This window comes from Antedon bifida, chromosome 10 (assembly GCF_963402885.1).
Source record: "Antedon bifida chromosome 10, ecAntBifi1.1, whole genome shotgun sequence".
Classification (NCBI taxonomy): domain Eukaryota; kingdom Metazoa; phylum Echinodermata; class Crinoidea; order Comatulida; family Antedonidae; genus Antedon; species Antedon bifida.
In genome coordinates this window covers 13,895,247-13,907,749 of record NC_136235.1, presented here as the reverse complement: position 1 = coordinate 13,907,749, position 12,503 = coordinate 13,895,247, and positions in this window count along the sequence as shown.

The window sequence follows — 12,503 nt, the reverse complement described above, 5'->3', positions numbered from 1 at the left end:
ACAAGACAAGCGAGCAGTGGAGTATCAACAAAGTGTCCGTTTCGTATGTCAGTGACTCCTTATCCTGTACATATTCGACAGAGTTCTGCTACTACGCTCCTCAGACGCAGTACATTGCTAACGATGATGATTTCGGCATCCTTAAAGACTGGTCGGTGACACAGTTCAACGGATTTATTGAAGTGAACGACCCAGATACTTTCAATAACATCTTGGCGTTAGAAGTTGAAATTGTCCTAGACGATACAGACGCGGTGGTCAATGGATCAGAGCACTGGTTAGGACTTGGAATGCAGATTGGCGACGGAGCTCACATCTGGGTTGGAGAAGTACCAGTTTATACGCTGGTAAATGAAGTCCCGAAGCCTAAGATGTCGTTCAAGATAACATACGAAACTAATTCCTTTTATAAAGGGTAAGTTTAGTATCGGATACAAGCAATGTAGGCCTACTGTAAGAGTAGGCCGAATTGTTCTTATTATTGTAGAATTGTATGAATGAAATAAGATAAATTAGAATGGTTCAAGTTGACACTAGCGAACACTATCAGAACTTGTGATGTGCATTATTTAATTGGCAAACAACTGCATTCGTCGTATTTGATCGTTGGCAATCATTGTTCATGTTTTGATTTTTAAATGTAACCAATTTGTACATAAGCGTTTGACATTTTGTTTGCGGCATTTGACATTTGAGTCGCGACAATATTTTCACATAATCACTTTTGACGTCCTATAAGTATTGGGATATAGTGATTGTGGTACCACTCTAATTCAATTTCGATAAGAGTATTTGTTTTTTATATTCAGTTATGATGTAACACTAATGATTAGTATTTGGCACGATGACGATTCAACCGGAAAAGCAGTAGATGTAACTTTCACAATAATGACATCGAAAAATGTGAGATATCTTAGCCTTGAATCAGAATACACTGAGCTGTTCCAGCCACCAGTGGTAAACCCAAACATGTCTGGACCATCTCCTGTTCGATTTAATGTAAGTTATTCTACAATTAACCAGATTCAATTATGTGAAGGGCCCACGGTCAGCTTGGTTAAGGTTTGGAAGAGTACTTTTAAGTATGTTAGGTGTTTACCTACAGCGCTGATACATTTTGAAAGATTAGGAAACGGGTGGATGGCCAGTGTAGTACCTTCAGTAAAATGTTCAGTACATTCATACACCTATTAATGAAGTGTAACGTCTGTCTGCAGCAGGATAACAAATTCGATTTGTTATTATTTAAAAGGTTTACAATTCTTACAGCCTCTATTTCACGTGGTGGTGTGTTTAACTTTCTCTGTTTTAATGACTTACAGGGACAGGAGTTTTCTAAATGATATCAAAGACAGGCGTAAAGGACAACAATTAGTAACATTTTGTATATATTTCACAGCTTGGAACTATTCAGATTGCTGCCAAACCAACTTTCCGTGTACGCCTAGGAATCGACAAAAACGGAAAAACTGCTCCGGGCACTCATCGCTTTTTTGGCGTGGCTGATTTGTTGTGGTTCTCGACTGCTAATAGCGCTAAAGTTCTTGGTTCCACAAAATATTTTCAATTTAAGTATTCGGACAGACCAGATGTTGGTGGTGGTAAGTGTACGATAGTGTGTTTAATAAGGCGACCAAAACATTGACAATGTTTCTTTCATAACATTAAACATCCTTATCAAATATGAATTATGTTTATTATGATTGTAATATCGGTAAAGTATCAACAATTTGTCCAGTAACATAGAAAAGTTGTAGATACAGGAACACATGTGTATCATAACGATGACTTCCTCGACCAAAACAACTTTCGTTGATACACTTTACATGTGATCGATATATTACGTTGTAATAAACAGTGTGTCTATGATTCTTACAAACATGAATCTGCTGATTGTAATTACTCTATAACTCTTACACTGTACTTGTAGATTTATGTCGATCTGGTTACACACCTTACGAAGAAACGTGTTACAAAGTGTTCAACGGCACGCTAGAAACTTGGGATGCAGCAAAGGCGGCCTGTGAAGCAGACAATGCGCAATTAGTCATGGTTGAAGATACGTTTGAACAGCAATTTCTTCGCGGCCTTGTTCCAGCACTCTCTCCATACAAATACTGGATTGGGCTAAAAGACGTTGGGGTGAGTATGACTCAGATCCCACGTCACTGGTAATCACCGTAATGAACTGACCATGCTAAGTAAACGAGAAAGGGGACGCAAGTCTATGATTAATCACATGACATGCCGTTTATTATACCCCTTATGATTTTTCAATTATAACAATATGTTCTAGGGTACTGATACTTTCAAGTGGACAGACGGGTCATCGGCGTCTTTTACAAAATGGCTACCAAACAGACCCGGAACAAGTGTGACCGAAGACTGCGGAGCTGCGGCTTTTGTAGACGTATACGATACCAGGGATGTTAGTACTGATCTTGGTGACTGGGACATTATGGACTGCACCGCTATCCTGCCAGCTATCTGCGAGTATCACATGTTAGATTTTGAATACGGTACGCTAAATCCATGGTTCTTAACATACTGCAAAAGACTGTGTTTCTGCAGCCAAACATTAACTGATAAAACTAACTTAACCGATAATTAACCGATGTGGAAACGGGGTTTAACTGATTCCGCTCCAGAAGAATTAACCGATAATTATCTCATTCAAATTGGATACATTTTGGCATTAGCACGCAACGTAACACGGACGCGTGTGCAATGCGTAAATCTGACCAATATCGGATAAATGCAATAATGTTTTAACCTTTGATCTAAGGACAAATTGTTGCGTTGTGATTGGGAACTTCGTTTTTTGATAATGACTACATACTATCATAGTCTTGATCGCCACAATAAACCTTTAAATGAGTTACAACTGCACTTTTGTAATAAATTAGCACACAAATATTGTCTATTAGAAAATGGGTTTTAGCAAAATAAATACGGATTTCCATTATTATTACTTTTTTCTTCAGATGAGGGTACACCAGAACCAGTACTAAGATATGCAAAAGAAGCTGTGATGAGGTACAGCAAATGGACCGAATCTCAGACAGACGTATGTCATTATGATGGGGGATCTAGCCAGACGTGCGATGCTTGCGTGGCTGGTGCTCATAAGTGTGAAAACGGAAAACATACTGTGTGTGTCAGTGATCCTAGTAAATGCCCAGTTCCAGGTAAGTTTGGAATAAAGAGTCCTGACGGTATAGCTAATATATCACATTTTTATTTGGCTTATGAATCAAATTACTGTGTCAACACTGACGCGTAACCTATATAAAAAAGAGACAATAATTCCTAAAATTCTGATTATAGGCCTATAGTATATCTATATATAAATTATGGTTAATTCTGACATAGGCGAGCACAATGCAAAAACTTCGGTACAAATCTCCGCCTTGGATACCTACCTTATCTATCTCAGATGTACCGCGAAACGTAGATTTGATAACATTAGTTTTCACATCGACGCTATTGTTCCACTTTTGTCTTTTACAACGACAAAATTTAGCGTTACCTATCGAAATTTGTGGATATCACAGGGTTATTTTCACACACTCGCGCTGTTGTTCAACTGGCTTCCGGGTACGTCACTTCCGGCAAAATGGCCGTTGGTGGCGCCATTCAACATTAAATAAAAAAATATTTTAGTGGTTCAAGGTATCTGAAATTAATTTGTTTTAGATATTCAACTAATCAATTATATTGATTAAAGGCATTTACTTTACGTGAACTACAATTTGTTTTAGTAATTTAACTTTTATTGAAGTTGAATCTACAATGTGATTTTAGTGATTCAACTGAATCGTGAACTACAATTTATTTGTTTTAGATATTCAAATATCAATTATAAAGGCCTTTACTTTACGTGAAATACAATTTGTTTTAGTAATTTTACTAATTCCTAACCACCGATTGCTGTCAAGTGTCCATACATCATTACTGACAGGGGACGTAATCAATCATAATTACTCATCAGTCATATGCATAGGTGTCACCCGGGCTTCAATTTCCAGAGGCGTGGTCATGTTTTCGAGGACCATTCGGGTACACCCACTAGAGGGTGCGCGAGCGAAGCGAGCGAACCCTCTAGTATAATATAATGTTGGTAAACACTCTCCGGGCACTCCGAACATGGTTTGGTTTCTATCCATGTGACTTTTAGCAATTTGTCGAAGCATCAACACGACATCAACAAGATATCTTCCACACAATGTAATTAATCGATGAATAAGGTCTTGTGGATTGCGTTTGCTTTTATTTATCGATGTTTTTTTTAAAATTATTTTGACAGATTATTATGACCAGGGTTTTGTCATAACTAAGAAGTTGGATGATCCGGATAACGACGTCATTTTTGCTTGTAACCCTTCAGTTGGACGTCTATTAGACAAGGTTGTTCCGTCCTGCTATGTACAAGATAATCCACCAGATGGACGATGGAAAGGTAAAACAATGAGGATTGTTTTCATAATGTCCCTCAAAGAATATCACTGACCTGAGGCTAGCTGATCAAAATACACGAACTTCCATACTTAGAGCCTAATTGGCACGGGTCATCATACACATCGATATGCAAGAGGAATTTCTAACTTGATAAATCGAAAAGTAATAGGCCTAACACTGACATTTTCTCCCGGAGATCCCGGATTTGCAGAGAACTAGCAAAGAATTGTTAGGCCTAGGCCTAGATTTATTTTGTCAATACATCCTGCCTTGAATGCCTAGCGGCCACACATATTTTCCAATTTAAAAAAAAGGCACATAAACGAAACATTGCATTATTTTATTAAGATGAAAAATCTATCCCAGTACTATTACCATTACAATATGTATAAAAAATTAAATATGTTTCAATAGCTCTACCAATGAACCTACACAATGTCATTGGATCTGACCAACTCACAGGACTTATCTATGGCATTCACATGGACATGCGCAGTTACATGCGCAGTAAAGATCATGGTGCAACGTGGGTGTTTATCAGTAAAGACGCCTGGGACTCTTTGACAAAAAGTTTGCCGGACTTCAAGACGGCTGGAACCAGTGAAGACAACTGGCTGTGTGAGTTTATATCATTATTTAGCTCCCACTAAGGTCTCACGGTCATGTACGTCCAATGCGAGTAATTTGACCAATAACAAGCGACGCCTAATCTGAACTGTCGCTTGTGATTGGTCAAACTTGAGCAACCTGTCTTTGCTTCAGTGTTTTAAAAACTGAAATAGTTACACTACAGTGCATTGTTTTTAAGTGCGACAATCTTTTAAAAATGTTAAAAATAGGCTGACTATTGAATAGTATACAAATAATGAATGTTTATGAGTGTAATGGTACAAATAATGGCATGAGGTGACCAAATGCCATTATTTGTACCATTACACGAATATAAAACATTCATTATTTGTTTTATATAACATCTAAATAGATTCCTGTCATTTGAATCAAATAAGGTAAGGTAGCCCTAGCCAAAGGCCTACATTTCATTCACATTGATTATAAACAGTATCATTTTGTTTTTAATATTATATTAATGTTATATTTATATGGATTTTATAAACAAACCTACTTTAGTGTTAATTATGTCAACAAACGACCAAACAATCTTAGGCCTAGCAAGGCTAAAACGCCTAGACTAGGCCTGACCTAATACTAGCATGGCCTAGGCTAGACCTAGTAGCCTAGGTCTAGTACTAGCTAGGCTGAAAGGGAAAACTTCGACAGACAATTGGAACTTATCTAGGCTAATTATGGTTTTTCCAACAATTCCACGTCTTGTAGGGATGTCCCTATTAATTAATCAAAATCCTAAAAACGATCTAAAGCTAATTTAAATGCCTTTTTGAATGAAATTAGTACATATATGTCCAAATCGTACACAAATATCTCCTGCTGTTGCATATCTCGCGGTGGTGTTTACAAATGAAACTAAGACCAGACGACAGGTGGCGCTATTGTATTTCACAGTACAGAGCCATATCATAGGGTAATTTGTGTACTAGATTTTTTTTCATCCGCGAGACGTTTTTTTTTCGTACACAAAAATGTTTCAAAAAGTACTATTAAACGGTCGTTTAATAGTGAGTACTATTGCACGCCATGTGACCCACAATCGTCCAATCAAATGACAGGAATTTATTTAGGTGTTATATAAAACGAAATAACAAGTTCTACGTCATACGAAATAAACTAATCAACTGTAATATACTTGTGATAATGATGATTAGGTTTTATGCTACTTATTTAACAAATTTCTATCTTTTCAACAGATGATGACAGTGGCTTGAAGTATAATGGAGTTTTAAAAATGAAGAAAGACTGCTGCTAAATCATGACAGTTCAGCGGCCCGATTCTAAGTCATTATTCAACTTTCAATTATAGATTTCCGTCCTGTTGTGGTTTTTAAATTCAATCGAAAATGGAACTTTGAAATTTACAAATTATATTTAATTGTTTTAATTGTAATATGTTTGGTATTTGCATTGCTAATTTTGTATTGTTCTTAAATATTTTGAATGTTTTGACCTAGTGTAATACTATTAATGGTGATTCGGACTAATAATAATAAAATGTGTTTTTTGTCACGCATAAAGTTTCATACATATACAAAATCCTGTTTTGAAAAATCAAATTGCCGGGCCACTCGTGGCGCTACGTAAAAACAAGACCAACAGCCATAAGTCGCGTGCTAAAACGCATAGTGATACCAGACCGATCGACCGACATAGTGAACTATACAGTCGCGTCCACGCGACTAATAATAAGAATTATTTATTGATACAGAATATTTATATTTGTAGTTAGATTTTGTACATACTTAATATTTATTATTATTGTAATTACACTATAGTTATTGTTATTTATCTTACGTGTAATGAAATTTAATAATTCGTATTTTAAATCCTAAAAAAATGTATTTAAAATTGTAATTGCGTAATTGTTTTTACTAAATTATAATTTGCTTAATATTGTTTATTATTCGAATGAAATATGGTTGTCAGTGTAGCAGACCAAAGCACTTTTATTCTAAAAACCAAGATAATCACACATTCCTACATAGTTAAAATCACTTGTTGCGCATGCGCGTATCAAACTGTAATATGTATCTGGATCAGACTGTATCGTTGACGTACAAACACCATTGCTAGTTATCGCGTACGTTGGTCAGGAGTCAGGTGCAAGAAGATCAATTATTAGCGAAGGGCGCTTATCAACGTCAATGATGTTCAATTTATTCTTCTTAATCATGAGAGGCATACGTCGTCCGATATGTGTTCAGTCTGGCGCTGATATAATTACAATATATAACATGCAAATGGCTTAAATTTCATTTCACGTTATGTGTTATCATGTTCGGTAAGAATTTGCACAATCCAGCGTATGGTTGAATTGAGTGAATATTAGCCTTCCCTATAGTAGATAAAGCATAACTTTGATCGAGTACAGGTCAAACTCGGTGCTTTCTGAGTTGGCCGAAGGCTAAACTAAGCCTGTAATAGTGCAACTTGCCGGTTATTGAGTAACGTCAACAACATATATGGGCTATGTGATTAAATTAACTACAGGCCTATTAATAATAAAGTGCACAGCCTATATTTTAGTAACGTCACTACAGTAAAAGTTCTCATAATTAGAAACATATTGAGGGCGGTCGCTTGTTCCGTGACATAACGTGCTACGGCCTATGTCATCTTCTAAATCATCGAATTTGAGTTCACGAAAACATAAAAAGTTACCGTGTTTAAATTAAATAAATATTTTATTATTGCTAATTGTTAAATGGTGTAGTGAATTGAAGGAGATGATTATTGATTACGCACTGTATCTAGGTAACTTAAATTATTTATTTCAACGGTATCTTAGTTACAATGTAAACGTAATTTAACGCTCAAATAAAGTTGTCGAAAAAACAGTCATTGTAGGCGTATTTTCCTATTATGTACATACATAATACACATACATGCGCGTACATATTTTAGTCTTTAACAACAAAACTGACATGGCTATAAAAACATGAAGCTGTAGGTTTTATGTAAGCAAACACCATATCTCATCTCAAAAACAAACTATCTGTTTGAAAAATATTTATTCGGGGCCGGTGCGGCCACACACGCCAACTACCATAACCCCTCAGAAACCGTGAGAGGATTGACCACGAAGGGCGGAGAATTGTGTTCTTTAATGCTACCGACACTTAACAACTTTGTAATGGCCTCGACTACAAACTCGGGGTGATTAAAATTAGAACGATTATTTTTCAGAAAAACTGTGGGTGGAAAACGTGTAAATGGAATAGCGTAACCCTTATTTAAAATATCAATCACAAACAAAGGTGGATTAAGGTGTTCTAACCAAAAATCTCTACAGCGACGCAAACGGCCTGTGACTCCGGGAAATTCAGAGTCTAAACTAGTCTCATATTTGTAATTGTTGTCAAAAATATCATAACTGTCATCAATACTTATCTGGTTAATGCTTGTTTCCTCCTCCTTCTGCTTGCTGCGAACTGCTTGCCCGTTGAGGGCATTGGTACTGGATGTGGCCAACTTGGCCGCATCCCCAGCAAGCCTGGTAGCTGCGGTTAGCACGGGTTGCTGTTGGCGCCTGAAATCCTGGGAGAGCTCCCGGTGTGACGGACTGAAAACAAAAATTGCCACGTCCTCTGCTGCCAATAGAGCGCCTACGTTTGCGCTCCCGCTCTCGCCGTTTAAATTCCGCTTGACGTACCGCTTTAGACAGGCGCTTGTCATCATCGGAATCGCTAGCAAGGTCGTCAGACACGTATGCCTGTATGGTATCCCAACCTTGCTTGTCGGCAATTTTGACAATTTTTTGTCAATAAACCTAATACCTTCGTTGAGCAGCTCCCTCGCCTTTTCAATCTGATCGTTGTCAATGTTAGACACGGCCTCTTCTATCTTCTCCTTTAATTCCTCGTTGTGCATGAACTGGTGCCTGCAACCTTCCCTTTTAAACTGCGCAGGCGCTGACCTAGCACGTTTCACCGCTGAACTCAGCTGGGAATACGACTCCTCGGCAATCTCCCTTTTGAATTTGCTCAACTTAGCATCAAGAACAGCAGATATCTGGTTAATGTCCAAGTTTGGAGACGCAGCAATGTCAACGTAACCCTGGTCTCCAACTACGCCCTGTTCTGAATCCATAACGGCACAAAAGGAAAACGCGAACTGGTGTAAAGAACTTAACAGTGTGACGTGTTGACCGCGAATGAATAAACATACTCCCTTTCCCACTACACCTGTACTAGTCCATTTGCATAACAACACACGGCATACCAAACCGTGTCGTACAACTACGATGAGATATAAATTCTCTTCTAAACACGTAACGAAGAGAATTACTAAAAAACTATACATGGCAAATTGTAGATAGCCACACTGAGGGCGTGTTATTTCATATTTTCGCACATGAAGATTAAGTATATCGATTTCCCTGACAATCAACATGCATGTTCTTTTTTGTATATACCTATCTGGAAAACACTTCTTGGAAGCTGCAAACAAAATAACTTATATACAAAGTCAGGTTTACAATACGACGCAACACAAAGAAATAAATAATTTGACCAACGACGACGCGTGGATTTGAAATACCATCTCATGACCACTGATCCGGAGAAAATGTTATTTCTCGAGTAACAAAACAACTTGGAGGCGCACGATGGAGAAAGAAAGAAATCATGCTGGAGATCATTGAATGAAGCCAAAGCTAAAGTTAGAAAAAGAACTGGATGAAGAGAACATATTGTAGCCTTATGGGACAATCGGTCGAAAAAGGATATTGTTAAACATCGTATTGTTCCCAAAAACCTGAAAAATAAAGACTAATAAAATCAGACTTTGAAAAGTCCATTGTGTAGTTTTAATAAAGTTAAAAATCAACAAAAATAATTATTTCACTTATGAAAAGACAAAGGAAACGGTTAATTTTAAATTACATTTTTTCAGGAAAATATATATATCTTTTTCGATCCAGTTTTTGGTCAAAGTGAATAACTATTATGTGACATTAAAATGGCATATTCAACAAAAAATTAAAAAACAAAATATAAATGTACGGGGACAATATATCTTTAAGTAAGGTAATTTCTAGGAAATGGTGTTTCGAGACAATCCAGTGACATTGATGGTACTCGATATATGGACGTCTAGATCCACAAGTTTAAAATTGTCTTTGTTTTCTTTTTCATTCCTCTAGAATTTTGAGTAAATATTGCTACAAGTATAATTAACGAACAGTTAACGTTGTAGCTAATTATTTTCAAATTGCTTACACAGTATGATGTTTTGGTGGTATTCTAAAAATGGGTTTTATTAATTAAAAATAATAATTTTTAAAAAATCTGGTCTTAAAAATACTGTGCTTATGTGCATATAGGTACTTATTGTCAGTCTTAATTATGTATTAAATTAATTTGAATAATATAGTGTTATTATTAAAAAATCGCAACAAGATAGCTTTTGTGGAATCGGTGAGAGTAAACATGATAAACACGTTGTTGCAATATATTTGTCTTTATTTTGAATTGTTAGTATTATTCAACAACTGTGTGTGTGTAGTAGAAAGAAGTAGACCACGTACGCCGACTCAAATCAAACGGCATGATAACGAGCGATGCCTAGAGATATGAAACTGCTTAAACAAACAATTATATATAATTCAAACGGGGCAACAACATGCAGACTCCCGGCACAACATATTAATTGTTGACTATAATTCAAACTCACCCTAAAGGGTTCCAAATAACAATATCGATTATAAAAACTGCATAAATATCTCACACGATACCATTAAATATAGATCAGCCTGCCTCTATGCGGCCGGCCCGCTTAATAAAGTATGGGCATGCATTATCAAAAGGCTAAGCTCTAAACTTATCCAGTATAATGTAAGTTTATTAAGTTATTAATTCTGTATTTTTGTAAGGAAATAAAATACTATTAAAGTTTACTTGTGTGTGTTATCAAGTACAATTTTGTTGTGTCTATGTGCATAACAAACTACATAAATTGTCAGGCCAAAGTGAATGAGATTAATTTTAATGCTAGCGTTATTTTTTAACCTAAAAATTAAGTCACGCATAGTTTTTTTTCCTATTGTACACACACACACACACACACAACATGCACGTACATATTTTATTCTACAAAACTGTGTCTGCCATGGCTAAACAAGCACGAATGTGCAATACTCGGGGTACAGCGAAAGAAGCTGTAATGACGTCATAAGACCGGATGTGACGTCACATACACATCAATAACCTCTACCAAATACGGCTACACGGTACCATCTTCGAGACGTGATATAGCCGCATCCTCTTTGAAATTTAAAAATCCGGCTCTATAGCTTTGAGGTAGCTCTGTAGTATATTCATGTCAAATCCCAGCTCAATACTACAACGAATAAGGGAGGAGTAGTACTTTAAAAATCGCACTTTTTACTCAATAGTGTCCAGATGGAGGAAGAGGAGGAGAAAATGAGTAATTCCTAGACTCGGGTACCCCGAGTAAAACGTTAAACATGCATCCGAGTCGAGTGAACGCCAAAGCAATTAATGCTTGGCAAAAACGACAGAGGGCGTGTTATTTAAAATATTTCCGTTAAAGAAAGATTATAATAATCTTTTATGACGTCACCGATATATCGATTTCTCTGAAAATTAATATGCATGGTCTGTATATATAAGATCATGTTCCAAATATGAGCACTGTTTCTATAATTTGACAGTATGATTTATATATAATTTACACAGTCCTACGCAACACAATTGATTTACATATACACAATATTATTTAAAAACCGTTGCGTATTAAAGTTAGAATTAAGTTAACTAGTTAAGCCTCCACTGATTGCGAGGGCGTTTGTTGTATGAGAGAATGTATCTGGTGGGTGAAAATCTGCGATAATACCATATATGGCTCTGTGGTCTAGTGGTATGATACTCGCCCTATAAGCGATTCGGTTCGAATCCCGCCAGAGACATTTTTTCATACAACTAAAAATACGGAACTTTCGCCGATGAGCTATGCTCGACGCGATTATAAGATCCGAATATGAGCACTGTTTCTATAATTTGACAGCATGATTTATATATAATTTACACAGTGCCCAAGTGAAGGTGCGTGTAATGAATGAACTAGGTAGAATTCCAATTAATTACTATCAAATATTGAGAATGATCAAGTATTGGATAAAAATGTATAAAATGGAAAATAATAGATTACCAAATATATGCTACCAAACTTAAAGATCGTGGTCGGAAAATGGAAAAAACTGTTGGGCGTTCTGGATAATTTCGGTTGTGGTTATATGTGGAATAGTTTAATCAATGAAAACATTTTACCTTTTATCTCACAAAGAATTAGGGATGTTGTATTGCAGAAATCAAATGAAAAAATTAGTAATATACATGTCTCAATTTTTATAAAAATATTAAGTTTGACAATTTTACGAACCTTATGTTTATGAT